Source organism: Pan troglodytes, chromosome 5 (genome assembly GCF_028858775.2).
Source record: "Pan troglodytes isolate AG18354 chromosome 5, NHGRI_mPanTro3-v2.0_pri, whole genome shotgun sequence".
NCBI classification, from domain to species: Eukaryota; Metazoa; Chordata; class Mammalia; order Primates; family Hominidae; genus Pan; species Pan troglodytes.
The window spans coordinates 145,976,524-145,997,982 of NC_072403.2; positions in this window are offsets into that span (position 1 = coordinate 145,976,524).

Here is a 21,459-nt window from a genome sequence, read left to right on the forward strand (position 1 = left end):
GTTGGGACTGCAGGCGCATGCCACTGTGCCCGCCACCACGTGCAGCTAATTTTTGTATTTTTAGTAGCACTTTGGGAGGCCAAGGTGGGCCAGTCACCTGAGGTCAGGAGTTTGAGACGAGCATGGCCAACATGGCAAAACCCTGTCCTGTCTCTACTAAAAATACAAAATTAGCTGGGCATGATGGTGAGTGTCTATAATCCCAGCTACTTGGAAGAATCCCTTGAACCTGGGAGGCAGAGGTTGCAGTGAGCCGAGATCGTGCCACTGCACTCCAGCCTGGGCTACAGAGTGAGACTCCGTCTCAAAAAAAAAAAAAAAAAAAAAAAGACCGCAGAAAATTTTGCTGCTTCTTACTGAGAACCACTAGCCTAATTAGACTAATTAGAGATAACCTAATCAGATCAAAAACTTTAAAAATGTTTATTGATTATAATAATAATAAGGTGTGAACCAGGAATGAAAACTCCCTACTTCATCCTACATTGAGAAATGACAAACATTACATTGATGCCTTTACTTTTAGAAACTGCAACAAATTCAAATCTGATTCAGGCTTTCTAGCCTATTATAATTCCCTTGGCCCATGATCTATATGGAGTTGGAAGGGCTCATGTAGCACATGACCTATTATACAGCTTACTGGGGAAACAGGGTCCTATTGCTCAAGCTTCACCAGAGCAGAAACTTCATCTATCTTATTCAAAGATGTATTCTCAGAACCTTGAACAATGTTTCATATTGGATATTTAAAATTTACTTGATAAAGAGGCCAGGCGCAATGGCTCATGCCTGTAATCCCAGCACTTTGGGAGGCTGAGGCAGGTGGATTACTTGAGGTCAGCAGTTCAAGACCAGCCTGGCCAATGTGGTGAAACCCCGTCTCTACTAAAAATACAAAAATTAGCCAGGTGTGGTGGCGCACACCTGTAATCCCAGCTACTCAGGACGCTGAGGCAGGAGGATCGCTTGAACCTGGGAGGTGGAGGTTGCAGTGAGCAGAGATCATGCCATTGCACTCCAGCCTGGGAAACAGAGCAAGACTTTTCCTCAAAAAAAATTATTTGATAAAGATATGTAATTCTCCAATTAATGATTTGAGATCCATACAATCCTATATAATCACCTCCCCTCCTTTCCTCCTAAATTATAAAAGTCATCCATCTTTCAAACACTAGGTGGTGCTGGTCAGCCCACAGGCACTAAAGGCTCTTTAAAAACTGCCACATGGTGTCCCTGTTGAGCACCAATCCTGCATTCATTCATTCATTCATTCACTCATTCATTCAAGACAGTCTTGCTCTGTCACCCAGGCTGAAGTGCAGTGGAGTGAACATAGCTCACTGAGTGCAGACTCAAACTCCTGGGCTTAAGTGATTCTCTCACCTCAGCCTCCTGAGTAGCTGGGACTATAGGTGCACACCACCATGCCTAGCTAATTCTTTTTTTTTGTAGAGACGGGGGTCTCACTATGTTGTCCAGGCTTGTCTTGAACTCCTGGCCTCAAAAGATCCTCCTGCCTTGGCCTCAGCTTCCCAGAGTGCTAAGATTACAAGTGTGAGCCACTATGCCCAGCCTATCTTGCATTTAATCACAGGACTTTTATCTCCCAATGCAATGATGCCTAGTGATGGCTAAAGCTCAGTCTCTCGCAGGTCATAGTCACATACCAACTCTAGACTCTGTATTAGTTTTTCGGGGCTGCCATAACAAATTACCACAAACTGCATGGCTTAGAGCAACCGAAATTTACTGTCTCATCGTTTTGGAGGTCAGGAGTCAGAAATCAAGGTGTTAGCAGGGCCTGCATGCTCTAGGGAAGGATCTGTTACAGGCCTGGTAGCTCCCTGGCTTATGACTGCATAATTACAGTATTCACATGGCAGTCTTCCTGTGTGCATATCTCATTCCGCATTTCTCTTTTTATAAGAATACCAGTCAGATTGGGTTAGAGGTCCCCGCTACTCCAGTATGACTTCAACTAATGACATCTGCAACTGCTCTATTCTAAATAAGGTCACATTCTGTGGTACTGCGGTTAGGATTTAAATGTGAATTCTGAGGAAGGGTGCTATGGTTTAAATATGTGCCCCAAAGTTTATGTGTTGGTAGCTTAATTTTCATTATGACAGTATTAAGACATGGGACCTTTAAGAAGTGATTAGGTTATGAGGGCCCTGTTCTCATGATATGGTGAGGCTTCGTGTCACCACCCAAATCTCATCTTGAATTATAATCCCCATAATCCCCACATGTCAAGGGAGAGACCAGGTAGAGGTAATTGAATCGTAGGGGTGGTTTCCCCCATGCTGTTCTCGTGATAGTGAGTGAGTTCTCCCCAGATCTGATGGTTTTATCAGGGGCTCTTCCCCACTCACTCAGCACTTCTCCTTCCTGCCACCTCGTGAAAAGGTGCCTTACTTCCCCTTCACTTCCTGCCATGACTGTAAGTTTCCTGAGGCCTCCCCAAACCATGCTGAACTGTAAGTCAATTAACCCTCTTTCCTTTATAAATTACCCAGCCTCGGGCAGTTCCTTATAGCAGCGTGAGAATGGACTAATATACCTTATGATGCAGTAATGCTGCTATCACAGGAGTGAGTTAGTTAATTGCTGCAGTTAGATGTTTGGGCTGTTTTGATGGGCAGGAGGGAGCTCCTGATAAAATGATTTCTGCTCAGTTTCCCCTCTGTCTCTCCTGTGCTCGCTTCTGCCTTCCACCCCTCCACCATGGGGTGACCCTTGCCAAATGCCAGTGCCATGCTGTGGACTTCCCAGCTTCCAGGACTGTGAGCTGAATAAACTTTCTTTACAATTTACTCAGTCTGTGGTATTCTGTTCCAGCAGCAGAAAACGGACTAAGACAAAGGGACACAATTCAACCCATTACACGCTCCAACATAAAACCCCCAGCTCAGCCACTGTCCCTCAACGTATCCTGAAGTCCAGAGGGGCTGCCAATGCTTAACCACAAATCTCCAGGTCCTACATGTGAGCCAGGTCATAATTTCCCCTCAAGATTTCTTCCCATGTGGGGGCCATGTGTACAAAGGCCTTGTGTCCACCCTGAGAGATAACTTAAAGTCTCAAATAGAAAAAGCTGCAGAATTTTTCCCCTTTTCAGAAAGCCCCTGGTTTTCTTTGGCACATTTCTCCCCTTTAAAACATGCTCCAAAACAAGAAGAGAGGCATAGAGAAGTGCCAGAATCCACCTATCAAAACAGCCCAAACATCTAACTGCAGCAATTTGCTCACTGTTAGGCAAGTGATTCAGACCAATCAAAACCAGACTTTTGTTTCAATTTTGGAGAAGAGAAGTTATCTCCTTTCTCTGGACCTACAGCAAGAACATCTGAGCCTGAATCTCATCACACATGGAGATACTTTGCTTAAGAGTGAAGCCCAAGCCGGGCACAGTGGCTCATGCCTGTAATCCCAGCACTTTGGGAGGCCGAGGCAGGTGGATCACCTGAGGTCAGGAGTTCGAGACCAGCCTGACCAAAATGTTGAAACCCCATCTCTACTAAAAATACAAAAATTAGCCTGGCGTGGTGGTGTACGCCTGTAATCCCAGCTATTCGGGAGACTGAGGCACGAGAATTGCTTGAACCTGGGAGGAGGAGGCTTCAGTGAACCAAGATCACACCACTGCACTGCACTGCACTCCAGCCGGAGTGACAGAGCAAGACTCTGTCTCAAAAAAAAAAAAAAAAAAGAATGAAGCCCACACTTCCAGAAGCAGAGCTGAGTGTTAGAGACTGACTTTAGAACATTCTTTAAGCCTCTGATGCAAAGCCATCTGATGGCTTATTACATGAGCAAAAATTCTCTTTTTATTCTCTTTTTTGTCCCATTCAGGCCAGTTTGAATTAGATTTCTTTTTCTTTCTTTTTTTTTTTTTTAGAAAAGGATTTTCTTTTTTAACTTAAGTAACTGCAGGTAGGAAGCTAGAGGCAGAGCCCCAGGCTGAGACAAATAATAACTACCCATTCCCCAACCAAACAGGGGGAGAAGGTGGCCCCTCCACCCTTTAGGGTCAATTTGAGTGCCCCTCCTCACTCTGCTGCAGCATCCTAGAGACAAGGCCCTATCTTCCCTGGGACTGGGATAGTCAGTAACCCAGCCAGCCTGCCAAGCTGCAGACCCCCAGTCTCATGGAGGTTATCCTGAGGGAGGGGAATGTGTGCAGAACAGGAGGCAGAGGATGAACATTTGGTGCTGGGAGCAGCAGCAATGATAGATACTGAAGAATGGAACATTGAACAAGAGACAACACAACTGTCCAGTGATAGTTTGTGAACAGAGGAAATGATGGAACCAGAACCCTGTGGGGTAGGGAAGAGCGGGAGGGTTGGGAGCCGGCAGGGCAAGCTCCTTGTTATTAGTGTCCTGTCTGAAGAGGGGGAAATAGACCTAGTGGTGGAAACAGGTAGGGTTGGGTGATCAACCCCAGGCCGCCTCAGGTGGCTGCCACAGGGAACCTGGGCCTCACCTGGACAACCCGTGACTCTACATCTCCATCACTGCAATGTGTACTCAGAGCCCAGGCTGAGGGTAAGGGAGCTGGGGCCCCTGTGAAAATGGGGTAGGGGTCTCAAACCCTGCCTGCCTTCCTGTACTACAAAGGGAGCTGTCCAACCTGGTTCAGGAACTAGGAAAGGTGAGGGAAGATGAAAGATGGATGTGTGAGCCCCACGTGGTGACAAAGACACAGGTTGGCTGGGGGCATTCTGGGAGCCACGGACCCCCCTCCAATGGCCACAGGTGCTGCCTCCAGGACAATAGAGTGGGACATGCCAGAATGAGATGGGGCTTGGGCCTCTTTTATGGCCGGGGAGCCCTCTGGGAAGTCAGAGGAAACAGTGGAGGAGCCGAGAAGGAGCCCCCAAAGCAGAAACCCAGAAAGCAAAGTCCCCACCAACAAGGGAGTGGGGCCGCAGCAGGTGCAGCAGCGTGAAGTGGGCTGTTACCCTCGTCCAGGAGGGCAAGTGTGTGCGTGGCTGGGAACTGAAGCCAGAGGAACACTGCTGTCACTGGGCCAACAGGGGCCCTGCCGCGGTGGTGAGGACGCAGGTGGGCGGTGCAGGTGACGGTGGCCTGGGGGAAGGACAGGGGCAATGGGGGTGAGCAAAACTGTCCGGACCCAGAAGGAAGCGGCTCCTCCCGGGAGGACTCCCGAGAGATGCCCCCTCTTCCTCCTTCCCAGTGTTTTGGGCCGGCCCCTTGGTTTCCCTCCTGGAGCTATGGTGGTTTCCCTCCGGAGCTATGGCAGCATCCTGGGGTTTGCTTCCTTTCGGTCGCCCAGGGTCTTAGGTGTTGGCACGTGCTGGGCTCCTTCGGACGTGGAGATGCCCCCACCTCGCTTCTCAGCGCCGTCCTTTTCCTGCTTGGAGGCCAAGGGCTGGCTGGACCTCCAGCTCGACTGGCTCCTCTTCCCTTCTGCACGGAGCAGGTGGGAGAGAAGAGCGGTGGCTGCGCTGCGTGCTGTGGGATGCCGAGGGCGACGGTGCCGGCGCTAAGGACCCGCCTGGCCGCGCCGCGCAGCAAACGCAGTCGCCTGCGGGGAGCCCCAATGAGAGGAGCGCCTGAGTCCGATTTCTAGAGATTCAGAAGAATGACCACGGATACCTGTTAATCGGGAACGCGCCTCTCACCTTAAACCTTCGCTATTTTGACTCCTATGTTAGCATCTCCCCAAGGGGTGATAAAATTCAGTGTTGGGATGACCTTTCTGTGGTCAAACAAAAAACCGGCTTTGTGCCTCCGAGCCAGGCTTGGCAGTGTAGCCATCACAGCTGCAATGACGAGGACTTGGACAATATCCAGCAGTTGAGACTCTTGTGGCCCTGTGGACAGTAGAGTACTAGGAAAGGCGCAAGCGCCTTCAGATCTGGAAATGCTTATGGGCATGCCACCAGCGGAATTCAAGCAGAATTTTCCCTGGAAGTATTCACCAAGCTGTCCCTATAGGGTAAAGAGGAAATAAGCTAAAGGTTGTGGTACAGGAGGAGATAAAATAGATAATTAATTTATATTTTTGCACTAAAATTGTAATTGAGAAATAAAAGTGAAATGCCAAAATCACATAGATTAACTATCACAGTATTAAACTGAGACAAGATCTCAGGTTATTTTGCTGTTGTTGTTATTTATATGCTATGTTGTCCAGGCTGGTCTCAAACTTGAGGCCTCAAGTGATCCTCCGGCCCCAGCCTCTCAAAGTACTGAGATTACAGGCATGAGCCACATGTGCCCGACCTCAGAAACTTTTTGTATAGAATTACAGCTCTGCATATATTCTGACATCATAACACAAGACAAAACAAAACACAGATCTCAGGAGACATGAGAGAAAATAAAAGATAAATAAAAGAGACTGGAAGCCGGGCACAGCGGATCGGATCATACTTGTAATCCCAGCACTTTGGGGGGCTGAGGCAGGCGGATCACCTGAGGTCAGGAGTTCGAGACCAGCCTGACCAGCATAGAGAAACCCTGTCTCTACTAAAAATACAAAAAATTAGCCGGCCATGGCAGCACATGCCTGTAATCCCAGCTACTCGGGAGGCTGAGACAGGGGAATCGCTTGAACCCAGAAGGCAGAGTTGGTGAGCCTAGATTGCACCACTGCCCTTCAGCCTGGGCAACAAGAAGGAAATTCCATCTCAAAAAAATAAAATAAAAATAAAAAATAAAACAAAAACAGAAACAAAAACAAAAAAGAGACTGGGGCATAAAACCTGAAAGTTACCATGATAAAAAAGGAAATGTCATGAGCTGTGGAATCAGAATTGAGTTGAAATCCTAACTCTATAATCTTAAGTTATTTAATTTTTGTAAGACTCACTTTCTTCATCTGCAATATGAGGTTAATGATACCTACCTTCTACTTAGGTTGTGAAAATTAAATGAGAGATGAATATAAATAAAATGTTTAGTATAGTAGAAAATCAATTATAATTAGATTTTTTTATAAAGAAAGGATGGTCATATTCAAAGATGATACACTGATCATTTTAGGTTCACATTGAGAGTATGAAATTGCTAAGACCTAAAAATATGAAAGGCTTACAAGTTTAAAATAAATGAGATAAAGTAATATAACTAGAGTCTTAAAGGAAAATGAATTAATGTAACATGAAATAGTACTGCTTAGAGTTCCATTGTACAAGACCACCCTTAAAGCAAATAGCTGAAGATTTTTAGCACATAAGTAACCCTTTTTTTTTGTATGACTGACATACCAGGAGTCAGCTATCTATTATCTAGCCAATAATCTCCAAAAGTACTTGGTACCAGAGCTCTAGCCAAGGAGTATTCTGTAATAGATGGCGACATAACCCACCAGAGCCCTTCCTTTGAGGCGCCTGAATGAGAGACATTTAGAAATGTCACAGTGACACAGAAGTTAAGCACACAAAGAATTGCTGTAAGCAGAGACCAAGAGGCACAGAATCTGTGAATAAACAAGACTCACGGGTAGTGGAGGAGGCAGAGGCGGTCACTAACCACAGGAACAGTGGAAGTGGCTGAGGAGTGAGGGCTGAAGCAAAACGCTGGGGAAGGAAGCAGCTGACACTGGCTTCCACAGGGACATCTCCTGCGGTTGCATCTGGCTCCAGAGAGGCTGGCAGACCTCTAGAGCTCTGTTGTGTGCTCCATCATGACTTCTTTCTCTGGGAAACCTGGCTGTGCAGCTGCTCATAGGCCTCCCATCTCCCTCGCTTCTCAATGCATCCTTACAACAGACTGTGAACTGAGCCTGAATATGCCTCTGCCTCTGGCAAATTGGAAGTGTATAATTAACGCACTATCCTAAGAGCACCACTGGCTTGAATAATGCAGAGAAGCTCTCTCCTATCACCCTACTAACAGGCTGAACTGCCTCACCTAAACAGCAACTCAAGAAAACCATACCTACCCTCACGTTTTCTCTACTGCCCTTACCAGCATCTCTTTATTTGTATAAAACTTTATGGTTTCAAACACTTTCATGCTATTGTTATCTCATTTGATTCCCATGATGATTGTTTTTTTGAGGCAGCAGAGCAAGGAACAGATTCCTCTTCTATGGTTGACATAGATTTGATGATGTATACAAAGTCAAGGGGCCAGTTTGAGATTTCTAAGCTCAGGAAGTTGTGTATTACAGCAAATCCTCAAAGCCAGAGGAAAGCAGTTAGAAGAACAGTGGGCCAAATTGAACGGAAGGAGAAACCAAACCAATGGAGGATGTGATGCCCATATGGCACTTTATAGTGGATGTAATCAGGGGAGCCCCAAGGGAATCCTATCATGACCAGGACAATTACAATTGCCCACTGATCTGAGGACTCTTGCAGTTCATCCATTTGTCCCACCTCCTTTCACTCTCAAAATTGTCCCAATTTGAACAATAGGTGTGTTAGGATTCTCCAAGAGGGACAGAACCAATAGGATGTAAATATATAGTTATAGATGTAGACTGATGATATAGATAGATGTCTGGCCAGATACAGTGGCTCACACCTGTAGTCCCAGCACATTGGGAGGCCCAGACGGGTGGATCACTTCAGGTCAGGAGTTTGAGACCAGCCTGGCCAACATGGTGAAACCCCTTATCTACTAAAAATACAAAAATTAGCCAGGCGGGGTGGTGCGCACCTGTAATCCCAGCTTCTTGGGAGGCTGAGACAGGAGAATCGCTCCAACCCAGGAGGCAGAAGTTGCAGTGAGCCAAGATGGCGCCACTGCCCTCCAGCCTGGGCTACAAAGTGAGACCCTATCTCAAAAATAAAAATAAAATAAAAATAAATAAAAATATAGATCTATCACAGGGGATTTATTGGGGAGATTGGTGCATGCAATTATGGAGTGTAAGTCCAACTGCAGGCCATCTGCAATCTGGAGACTCTGGGATGCTCAGAGTCTCCAGACTCTGATAATATGGCTCAGTCCAAGTTCAAAGGCCTCAAAAATAAGAAGCTGATAGTGTAACTTTCTGTCCAAGGCCAAAGGCCTGAGAACCTGAGGTTCGTGGGGGTCACTGGTGTAAGTCCTGAAATCCAAAGGCCAGAGAACCTGGAGCTGTTGTCCAAGGACAGGAGAAAAGAAGAGTGTATCCCAACTCCAGCAGCAGATGGAATGGATGGACATACTCACCTTTCCCTGTTTTGTTCTTTCTGGGCCCCCAGCAGATGGGATGGTGCCGGCCCACATGGAAGGTGGGTCTTCCCCACCTAGTGCACTCAGACTCACTTGCTAATCTACTCTGGAAACTCCCTCACAGACACACCCATAAATAATACTTTAGCAAGTTTCTAGGCATTCCTTAATCCAGTCAAGTTAACACCTAAAATTAACCATCACAGTAGGTTATATGGTCAACTCTATTATAACCTGAGGTATTGCTAGTTAACAAATTGAGGGAAGAGAAAAGTATACTTTTCTTTATAACAAGGACATAAAACTATATTTAGGAAAAGTATCCTTTGGAAAATTATTAATGATATAAGTTTAAAAAGTGAAAGGTTTGGCTCACATTTAAGTAGACTGTTGAACCAATTAGAACAACTACATTCCTTGAGCATTTCAGTTCATGTTTCTGCAGACTGAGTAAATGAGTCCATTGCATTTGTGGCATGGGTGTTGTCTTAGCCACTCAAGCTACTATAACAAAATGCCATCAGCTGAATGACTTATAAACAACAGATGTTTCTTTCTCACAGTTCTGGTGACTGGAAGTTCAAGATCAGAGTGCCAGCAGATGCAGGTTCTAGTGAGGGTCTTCTTCCTGGTTGCAGACACTGACTTCCTGTAACATCAAATTATGGAAAGAAAAAAGGTAAGTCATTGGCCTTTCCTTATAAGGTCACTAATCCCCTTCATGAGGGTTCCACCCTTGTGACCTAATTACCTCCCAAAGTCCCACCTCCAAGTACCATCACACTGGAGATTAGATTTCAACATGTGAATTTTGAGGGGAAAAAATATTCAATCTATAACAGGGATCAAAATTCTGTTCTGAACCTCTCTTCCATGTGAGATTGGAACTAGATACAAGTGCTTGTTATTTGTCAAATATTTGTGATATCTTGAACTCATTTCATATTTAGAAGGACAATTTTTCAATAGGTGGAAATGAAATATTTAAAAGTGCGATTTCATAACATCCTAAGTTAAACACAAAGAAGTGACTGAGATTGCCAGAGAGCAGGAGCAAATGTTGGTTGTGGGCACACATACTCATTTGTCCATTTTACAGAAACATGTATTGTTATCTTCATGTGGATGTCACAAAGTAGAAGTCTGATAGAATATCTTTTGCCAAGTTGACTTTTGATCCTGACTACTTTGGAGTCAGTTGTGTCCAGGTCCTTATCATCACAGCTGTTCATAATTACAGCATCCCAATTAGTCTCTCTTCTCCAGTCTATCCCCAAACTAATCCATCCTATAGATTGCCAGAAGGCTAATTGTCCTAGAACACCGTCATGTGCCATATTGCATTGTTTTGGTCAATGACGGACCTCATATGCAACAGTGGTTCCCTAAGATTATAATGGAGCTGAACAATTCCTATTACGTAGTGACATTGTAGCACAACACATTACTCACATGTTTGTGGTTATGCTGGTATAAACACGCCTACTGAGGCCGGGCGCGGTGGCTCACGCCTGTAATCCCAGCACTTTGGGAGGCCAAGGCGGGCAGATCAAGACCATCCTGGCTAACACAGTGAAACCCCGTCTCTACTAAAAATACAAAAAATTAGCCGGGCGTGGTGGCAGGCGCCTGTGGTCCCAGCTACTCGGGAGGCTGAGGCAGGAGAATGGCATGAACCCGGGAGGCGGAGCTTGCAGTGGGTCGAGATCGTGCCACTGCACTCCAGCCCGGGTGGCAGAGTGAGACTCCATCTCAAACAAACAAACAAACAAACAAAAAAGCCACACCTACTGAGCTGTCAGTCATATAGAATATAGTACCAACAATTATGTACATTCAGTACATAATGATTGATAAGGATAACAAATGACTATGTTACTGGTTTATGTATTCATTATACTATACTTTTTATTTTTATTTTAGAATGTACTCTTACTTTAAAAAAAGTTAACTATAAAACAGCTTCAGGCAAGTCCTTTAGGAGGTATTATAGAAGAAGTCACTGGTATAAGAAATGGCAGCTCCAGGCCAGGCGCAGTGGCTCACGCCTGTAATCCCAGCAGTTTGGAAGGCCGAGGTGGGTGGATCACCTGAGGTCAGGAGTTTGAGACCAGCCTGGCCAACATGGTGAAACCCTGCCTCTACTAAAAATATAAAAATTTAGCTGGGTGTGGTGACACACGCCTGTAATCCCAGCTACTTGGGAGGCTGAGGCAGGAGAATTGCTTGAACCCGGGAGGTGGAGGTTGCAGTGAGCCAAGATCATGCCATTGTAGTCCAGCCTGGGCAGCAGAGCAAGACTCTGTCTCAAAAAAAAAAAAAAAAAAGGTAGCTCCATGCATGTTATTGCTCCTGAAGACCTTCCAGTGGGACAAGATATGGAGATGAAAGACAGTGACATCAATGATCCTGACCCTGTCTAGGCCTAGGCTATTGTGTGTGTTCATGTCTTAGTGCTTAATAAAATGTTTAAAGAGTAAAAAATAAAAATAAAACAATTTCAAAATAGAAAAAGCTTGTAGAATAAAAATACAAAGAAAGAAACTATTTTTATACTACTATACAATGTGTTTGTGTTTTATGCTGCGTTACCTACAAAAAAGTCTAAAATTTTTATAAAATAAAAATGAGTAAGCTAACGTTAACTTATTACTGAAGAAATAATAATAATAATAAATAATTGAAGAAAGAAAAATATATTCTGGCCAGGTGCAGTGGCTCATACCTGTAATCCCAGCACTTTGGGAGGCCAAGGTGGCTGGCTCACAAGGTCAGGAGTTCGAGACTAGCCTGGCCAACATAGTGAAACCCCATCTCTACCAAAAATACAAAAACATTAGCTGGGCTTGGTGGCGAGCACCTGTAATCCCAGCTACTCAGGAGGCTGAGGCAGGAGAATTGATTGAACCCGGGAGGCGGAGGTTGCAGTGAGCTGAGATTGTGCCATTGTACTCCAGCCCAGGTGACAGCGCAAGACTCCATCTCAAAATAAATAAATAAATAAGAAGAATACAAAAATTAGCCGGGTGTGGTGGTGCACCTCTGTAATCTCAGCTACTCGGGAGCCTGAGGCACAAGAATAGCTTGAACCCAGGAGGTGGAGTTTGCAGTAAGCTGAGATAGGGCCACTGCACTCCAGCCTGCTGGGCAACAGAACAAGACTGTGTCTCAAAAAAAAAAAAAAAAAGAAGAAGAAAAATATATTTTTATAAATGTAGTATAGCCTAAGTGTACAGTGTTTATAATGTCTACATTAGTGCATGGTAATGTCATTCCTAGGCTTTCACCTTCACTCACCACTCACTCACTGATTCACCCAGAGCAACTTCCAGTCCTGCCAGCTCCATTCATGTAAGGGCCCTATATAGTGTACCATTATTTTTATCTTTTCTTCTGTATTTTTGCTGTACTTTTTCTATGTTTAGATATGTGTAGACACACAGATACTTACCATTGTGTTACAATTGCCTACAGTATTCAGTACAGTAACATGCTGTACAGGTTTGTAGCCTAGGAGGAACAGGCTATACCATATAATCCAGGTGTGTAACAGGCCATACCATCAGTCTGTATAAGTGCACTCTATAATGTTCAAACAACTATGAAATCACCTAATGACACATTTCTCAAAACATATTCCTTTGGTCAAGCGAGACATGACTGTACTAGTTCTATCATCACTTCTCTGCTCAAAAACATTCAGAGCTCCCCCTGGTCATTAAAAGACATTCTGGAATCACACCTTTGAATGACTTTCCAGGTGTTACCTTAGTTGCTATATCCTGTCTCTCCCTAAACTCTTACAGCTCTACTATTGATAGTTTTTATTTTAGCATTTGATCATATACCAGCTTTGTATTGCTACTTAATTTATTCTTGGTTGTAGATCTAATTTTTTTTTTTTGAGACGGAGTTTCACTCTTGTTGCCCAGGCTGGAGTGCAGTGGCATGATCTCAGCTCACTGCAACCTCCACTTTCCGGTTTCAAGTGATTCTCCTGCCTCAGCCTCCCGAGCAGCTGGGATTACAGGAGCCTGCCACCATGCCTGGCTAATATTTGTATTTTTAGTAGAAATCGGGTTTCACCATGTTGGCCAGGCTGGTCTCGAACTCCTGACCTTGTGATCCACCCACCTTAACCTCCCGAAGTGCTGGGATTACAGGTGTTAGCCACTGCACCCAGCCGACAGATCTAATTTTTTTAACAGAATTGAAAGGTCCATGGTGATAATGTCCACTTTTTTTCTTCTTAAGCACAGGTGGCTTATACCTGAGCTGAAAGACTAAATTCCTTGAGCATGGGAATTAATCACTTTGTCCACAGAATCTAGGAAAGCATTTGATACCAAATTCCTGCTCAATAAAGTATTGAATTGAATGAATTAGGACAGGTGCTTGGTACATGAGTTGAATAATTCACATTTCTTCCAGCAGATGTCGCTAACTTTCAGGCTTAAATTTAAGGCTTTAATAAATAAGGCATTACATTTAAAACTTAGCTTAACTATTAAACTGATATTTATATTTTCAAACTGTAAATTTCTTCCTTGTGTTATTGTAAACTTCTGGAATTCCTTTTGCTATGCTTTTAGGAGTACTTCTTTGGCCAGTCTCCAATGGGTTCATTTCCTTCTGATTTTTTTTCCAAGCAGTGTTTTGCTTGCTGTACTCACAGATGATGATGGTGGTGGTAATAACAATGGCTGAAAACGTGCTGGATGCAGGGCTAAGCACTTCATGTGTATTATCTCACTTGAGATTCCTATAGCACCGCTGTGAGGTAGGAACTGTTATTACCCCTATTTTACTGTTGAGGAAACTGGGGAACATTAAGTAACTTAGTCAAAAGTCTCACAGCTTCAAGGTGACAGAATCAGAATTCAAACTTCAGAATTTTAACAATTTTAGCATGTTGTCATTAAGCTTTTTTCTGTTTCATTACACAGTTTTTGTAAACATCATTTTGCTAAATTTTTAACCTGGGTGCCAACGTTTGCTTATCACTAATAATATGTTTTGCAAATTAATAATAAAGTGAATTTTTTTAACATGTTCACTTTCTTCAATGAAAATCTCAAAGAGTGGGCTTGTGCCCTTCACGTTTTCTGATTAGCATCTCTCATGCGTATTAGATTGGTACATTCTTTTTAACTAGAAAAATGGATGTTTGAACTCAAAAAATTTAAAACCCAAGCTTCTCTCTCACATCTAAACTGTATTCAAAATGCTTGATGAAGTTTTTTTCATCAAAGGCATATCTTTAAAAAGAACTCCTGCAAAACAGCGAGCACAGCCCAGCACAGAGAAGTGCTCTGTAAGTACTACCTATTAAAATTATTACTATCTTCATCTATATGGACACAAACAAAAAGATCAGAAAGAAAGATATCAAGAAGATAAAAGAGATTGTTTAGGGCTATGGTGAGCATTTATTATTTTTATCTGACCAACTTTTTTTTTTTTTTTTCTTGTACAGATGGGGTCTTGGTATGTTTGCCAAGGCTGGTCTTGAACTCCTGGCCTCAACTGAGCCTCCTGTCTTGGCCTCCTAAAGTTCTGAGATTACAGGCATGTTCCATTGTGCCCAGCCCCACTCAGTGTTTTTTCCTATCTGACTTTGGGAACAGTATTGTTCTTTATTTTGAGGACTTCTCCCATACACTGATTCTATGAGCTTTGGGGCAGCTGCCAATCATGGAATTGTGCTGTCCTGGCCACCCAGGTGGACATGTGATCCAGCCAGGCCAGGCTCAGCACTTCCTCAAGATTAATTGATCTGATATTGGGAGGAAAAAGTCCTTCCTCTCCTTTAAGGAAAATTAAGCAAAATGAAACTAAATAAATTTTCTAAAAACAGATATTTGCCAATCCATGTTGAAAAAAATAGATCTATATTTCACACCATTTACAAAAATTCCAAATGAATCAAAAGACTTAACAAACCTATTAAAAGAAAACAAAAAGGAGAATATACTTAAGAGTAGACCTTCTAAAACATTATAAAAATGCTAACGCCTTAAAAAATGGTGAATAAGTGCCATTTTATCAAATTTCTGAACTTTTACATAACATCATTGCAAATAAGTTTAAAAGACAACTAGAAGACTGGGAGGAAATATTTGTAACATATATAACAATCAATGTTATTTATTTATTTATTTAGAGACAGGGTCTCCCTCTGTCACCCAGGCTGCAGTGCAGCGGTGCAATTATGATTTACTGCAGCCTTGACCTCCAAGGCTCAAGTGATCCTCCTAACCTCAGCCTCTGGAGTAGCTGGGACAACAGGTGCATGCCACCATATCTGGCTAATTTTTGTAGACATAGGGTCTTGTTATGTTGCTTAGGCTTGTCTCGAACTCCTGGACTCCCACCTTGGCCTCCCAAAGTGCTGAGATTACAGGTGTGAACCACCATGCATGGCAATGGATTAATATCAAAATCAGCAAAGAACTCATAATCCATAAATAAGAGAAAAACAAGAATAAGAATAGACAATTCACAGAAGAGGTGGTATAAATGCTGAACAAACATATAAAAGATGCTCAACCTTGCCACTTATCAGAGTGATACCAAACATATATTTTTATGAAAAGTTCTATGAAATGAAATAAAATACCATGCCTGTGTCACCCATAATATTAAAAAAAATTCAGAATTTGATAATATTTATTGTTAGAAAGTATACTTGTAAAGGGACTTTCTCATACACTATTGGTGGTAGTAAAAATTTCATAACATTATAGAGTGCAATTTTAAAAAGTAGTACTTGGCCTGGCACGGTGGCTCATGCCTGTAATTCCAGCACTTTGGAAGGCTAAGGTGGGTGGATCACCTGAGGTCAGGAGTTCGAGACCAGTCTGGCCAACATGATGAAACCCTGCCTCTACTAAAAATACAAAATAAAAAAAAAATTAGCTGGGCATGGTGGCAGGTGCCTGTAATATCAGCTACTAGGGAGACTGAGGCAGGAGAATTGCTTGAACCCAGGAGGAGCCGAGATTGTGCCACTGCACTCCAGCCTGGGTGACAGAGTGCAACTGTCTCAAAACAAAACAAACAAAAACTACATATACATATAACCATAGATAAACATAATATACTACAGATGATAGAAATATAAACATAAATGTGATGCACCCTAAATGATAAATGCCAAGCTAGTAGTAACCATCTCTGATGAGAGATTAGGATTAGGGATCATCATTAAGAATAATTTTAAATTCATCTGAACTGCTTGACTTTTTATAACGAAAATATATTCATTTAGTGCTTATATACTTAAAAATAAATAATTAAAAAGAAAGTACTGAATGTGGGTTTTCATTTAGTTTCTAAAGAGACTGACTGCATTCTTGAGACTAGATCGGGTCAAATGTGGGTACAGCACGGCTCCTCCGTCTTCCCTTGCTTCCCCTCTACTCCCTCTGCGTTGCTAAGGATTCTCTTGTTGACATCTGCTTATCCCAGATTCTTCACTATGACTTTCTAAACTCTCCAATCTTCTAAACCTCATCAAAGTTTACCCATTCTTTGAGCCAGTTCTTCAGGTGATTACCTAATATGATAAATTAATTCCTTATAAATTATGATAATAGTGTTGCATATTATATCTCACAGATAAATTGTTTACTTTTACCAGGAATCTTTAATACATTATTTTTTAATTTATGTATTTATTTTGTCGAGACAGGATCTCCCTGTGTTGCCCAGCCTAGTCTTGATTGAATTTCCGGCTTTAAGTAAAGTGATCTTCCTACCTCGGCCTTCTAAAATACTGGAATTATAGGTGTGAGCCACTGTGCCAGACCTTGGTACATTGTTTTAAAGAAAAGATGAATGGTGACCATTTTAGGAAAGTCAGTGTGAAATATATATAAGAGAAGAGAGATTTTTAGAACCCTCCTCATCAAATTATAGAGGGCCTACCTTCCATATTTATAAGTGACCTTCATCTTATTGACTGTCAAGGTTGTTTAAAACTCATTTATATGTTAAGTCATAAAATTTGCTAAGATATTATTATATTATCTGTGATCACTATAAATGGAAGACAGTTATTTTGCAAATTCTACATATTTCCTTAGTTTTTCAGTCTTTAAGATAGGGGGAGTTTGAGTAAGCTGTAGAATGTATATTTATTATTTCATTGTGAATAAGAATCTTCTTGAGATTCCTTCAAGAGACTTAAAGCAGTACTACTTTATAATAAATATAATTGATAGCTTTTTTCAAAGGCTTCGTATGAGCCTTCTTACATTCCAAAACATCTGCATGCCCCAGTAAAAGTGCATTGGAAAGGTTCGAAATAAGCTAATAGTTTAAAGTAATTGCTGGTGAGATCATTTAATACAATTAAAACTTTAAAATTAATTGATTATTCTTATTTTAATTTAAAACAGACACATAAATCTATTAAAAATTCACAGCTGGCCAGGTGTGGTGGCTCATGCCTATAATCCCAGCATTTTGGGAGGCCAAAGTGAGTGGACCACCTGAGGTCAGGAGTTCAAGACCAGCCTGACCAACATGGTGAAACCCCGTCTTTACTAAAAATACAAAAATTAGCTGGGTGTGGTGGTGCAGGCCTGTAATCCCAGGTACTTGGGAGGCTGAGGCAGGAGAATCACTTGAATCCAGGAGATAGATGCTGAGGTGAGCCAAGATCACACCACTGCACTCTAGCCTGGGCAACAGAGACCCTCGTCTCAAAAAAAAAAAAAAAAAAATGTGGTTTCATACCGTATTCCACAATGGAATATTATTTTGACATAAAGGAATGAAGTACTCATGTATTATACAACATGGATGAACCTTGAAAACATATTAAGTAAAAGAAGCCCGCATATTGCATAATTTCATTTATTGGAGATGCCCAGAATAAGTAAATCCATGAAGACAAAAATTAGATTAGTGGTTTTCAGAGGCTGTGGGGGTGGGGATGAGGAATGACTGCTCTCGAGTACAAGGTTCCTTTTTGCAGTGATAAACATTTTCTAAAATTAGATTGTGGTGATACTGGCATCAATATATTCATGCCTCTGTGAATACATTGAAAACCTTTGAATTATACACTTTAAAACCATGAGTTTTATGGAGTTTTATGGTATGTGAGATATATCTTTATAAAGCTGTAAAAATGTCCACACATAACACAAAACAACCTAGATATTAAATTTCATTATGTAAATATTTTTGAAACTATGTATTTCAGATGATGGAATCTCCATATACATATGGGGACAGAAAATTAGGCTTCTGAACTCTGATATGAGAAATGGGCTCTATCTATCATTGCAAATAGTTTCCTCAGGGACCAATTCAAACATATTTTTTGTTTTTGCTTTTTTTAGCACCTTGGGCTTGAAGAATCAATGTAAAAATATATTACGATACAAAGGTAAATCCAATAAAACACAAAGCTAGATGCACTGAAGTAAAACTATTCCAAGTTTGTCAAAGAGAATGCTTGCTTATAAACCATGTTTACCAAAACCAAAAGGGAGATAGATCTTCAATGTCTTTTTTTTTTTTTTTAAGGCAGGGTCTCACTCTGTCACCCAGACTGGAGTGCAGTGGTGCCATCTCAGCTCACTGCAACCTCCGCCTCCCAGGTTCAAGCACTTCTCCTGCCTTGGCCTCTTGAGTAGCTGAGACTACAGGCATGTGCCACCACACCCGACTAATTTCTGTATTTTTAGTAAAGACGGGGTTTTGCAATGTTGGCCAGGCTGGTCTCGAACTCCTGGCCTCAAGTGATCTGCCTGCCTCGGCCTCCCAAAGTGCTGGGATTACAGGCATGAGCCGCTGCACCTGACCTTATCTCTTACATTTTTATTTCTCTAAGTAGTATTTATATTTTAAAAGAGTTCTCTGGTTAACCTACAGGAACGAAGCAGGAAAGATTTAATTTTAGGCAGCTAGAGGAAAACTGTTAGGGTAGAGATGCCTCATCTGCCAGCTCAAATTATGCAGAGGAGATAACTTGTCTGTAAAATTGGTTCTTCCTACCATGCAGTGGTCTTGATGCTTCTTTTACTTGTTCTATGAGGACTCAAAATCCAACAGAAATGTCTAAGTGCTGTATTTTTAGGAGCAGATGAAAACTTACACATAAATTTTAGTTCAGTTTGTTACGAAGTTTAAAGTCAAAGTGACCTCAAAAAACAGTATCACTTTGTTGAGTGTTGAAAGTACAAGAAGCTAAACAAGGATTACTGTCACTACTAGTTATATTTGTCATTTGGAAATCACTCTCAATTTAAGAAATATTTGGTTGATTTACTTTTTGTTAAAGCAGTGTGTGTGTGTGTGTGTGTGTTTAAAGGAAATCACATATAATTATTTATTATTGTTTTTCATTTATAAGGTTGCTAGACTTTGGCTATTTGTCCCCTCTAAACCTCATTTTGAAATGTGATCCCCAGTGTTTGAAGTGGGTCCTAATGGGAGGCATTTGGGTCATGAGGGTGGCTCCTCCATTTTATTTTTATTTTATTTATTTATTTTTTTTGAGACAGAGTCTCGCTCTGTCGCCCAGGCTGGAGTGCAGCGGTGCGATCTTGGCTTACTGCAAGCTCTGCCTCCCGGGTTCAAATAATTCTCCTGCCTCAGCCTCCCGATCAGCTGGGACTACAGGCTCTTGCCACCATGCCCAGCTAATTTTTTGTATTTTTTAGTAGAGATGGGGTTTCACCGTGTTAGCCAGGATGGTCTCAATCTCCTGACCTCATGATCCACCCACCTCGGCTTCCCAAATTGCTGGGGGGTGGCTCCTTCATGAACAGATTAATGCTTCCTCTGTGGGAAGAGGTGAGTGAGTTCTTGCTCTATTAGTTCCCAAGAGGGTTGGGTGTTAAAAAGAGCCTGGCACCTCCTCCCTGTCTTGCTTCCTGTCTCCCCATGTGATCTCTGCACGTGCCAGCTCCCCTTCACCTTCCACCATGAGTGGAAGCAACTTGAGACCCACACCAGAAGCAGATGCTGGTGCCATGCTTCTTTGGGCCAATTAAACCTCTTTTCCTTATAAATTGTCCAGCCTCAGGTAATTATGGCAACACAAAATGGACAAAGGATCTGTGATATCTGGGTATATATCACAGATCCAGATACAAACACTTAAAAGATCTATGTTTTTGTTGGTGGTGGTCACTTAATGTTCTTTTCCGCCTTGAATTCAAATGGCAAATAATGAGAGACCAGTTCACAGAGCATAAGAGGACAGCCCTCATTTCTGCCTCTCAGACTAAAAGATATAGACTGTCCAAAATGAAACTGGATGGATGGAGAACTGGTCAAAGCTAGCCATGTAAAGCGGTGATCTCAAGCTGGAGGGAATTTTGTCTCCCAAGGAATATTTGGCAAGTTTGGAGACATTTCTGGTTGTCGCAGTTGGAGATGTTACTGGCGTCTAATGGATAGAGGCCAGGGATGCTGCCAAATATCCCACAATGCACAAGATACCTCCTATAACAATCATCCAGCCCCAAATGTTCACAGTGCAGAGTTGGAGAAATCCTTATCTGAAGCAATACTATGTCATGAATGGCTAAATTAACCAAATTCCAACCAAAAAAACTAAAGGTTATTGATATGGTTTGGCTCTGTGTCCCCACCCAAATCTCACGTTGAATTGTAATTCCCCCTGCTGGGGGAGGGGTCTGGTGGGAAGTGATTGGATTGTGGAGATGGATTTCCTCCTTGCTGTTTTTGTGATAGTGAGTGAGTTCTCATGAGATCCGGTTGTTTCAAAGTGTGTGGCACTTCCCCCTTCGCTCTCTCTCTCCTGCCACCATGTGAAGACATGCTTGCTTCCCCTTCACCCTTCTGTCATAATTGTAAGTTTCCTGAGGCCTCCCCAGCCATGCCTCCTGTACAGCCTGTGGAATTGTAACTCAATTAAACCTCTTTTCTTTATAAATTACCCAATTTCAGGTGGTTTTTTATAGCAGTGAGAGAATGGACTAATACAGTTATAGTTTCAAAAATAGAGAAATGCCAGTAGCTTGACAGAACATCAGTCTAATTAACCAAAAATGTTTCAACCTAAGGTAGTTACTTGAATTTGGAAAAGGAGCCCATGAGACTGAAAGCCTAGCTCTAAGCTCTGGTGACTCACCCATGGTCCCATCCTGAGACAGGGCCTGAGCCATCAGCCCCTGGCCTGAGACACCTCCATCCTCCGCAAGAGCAATCTGTACTCAGTTCACAGTGCAATTCTCATCACAAGGCACCCATCATGATCACATCAAAGGTCAGAACACATGTATCCTGTTTCTACAGGACTCCCTTTATCAGAAGTTGTGTAGAATTCAA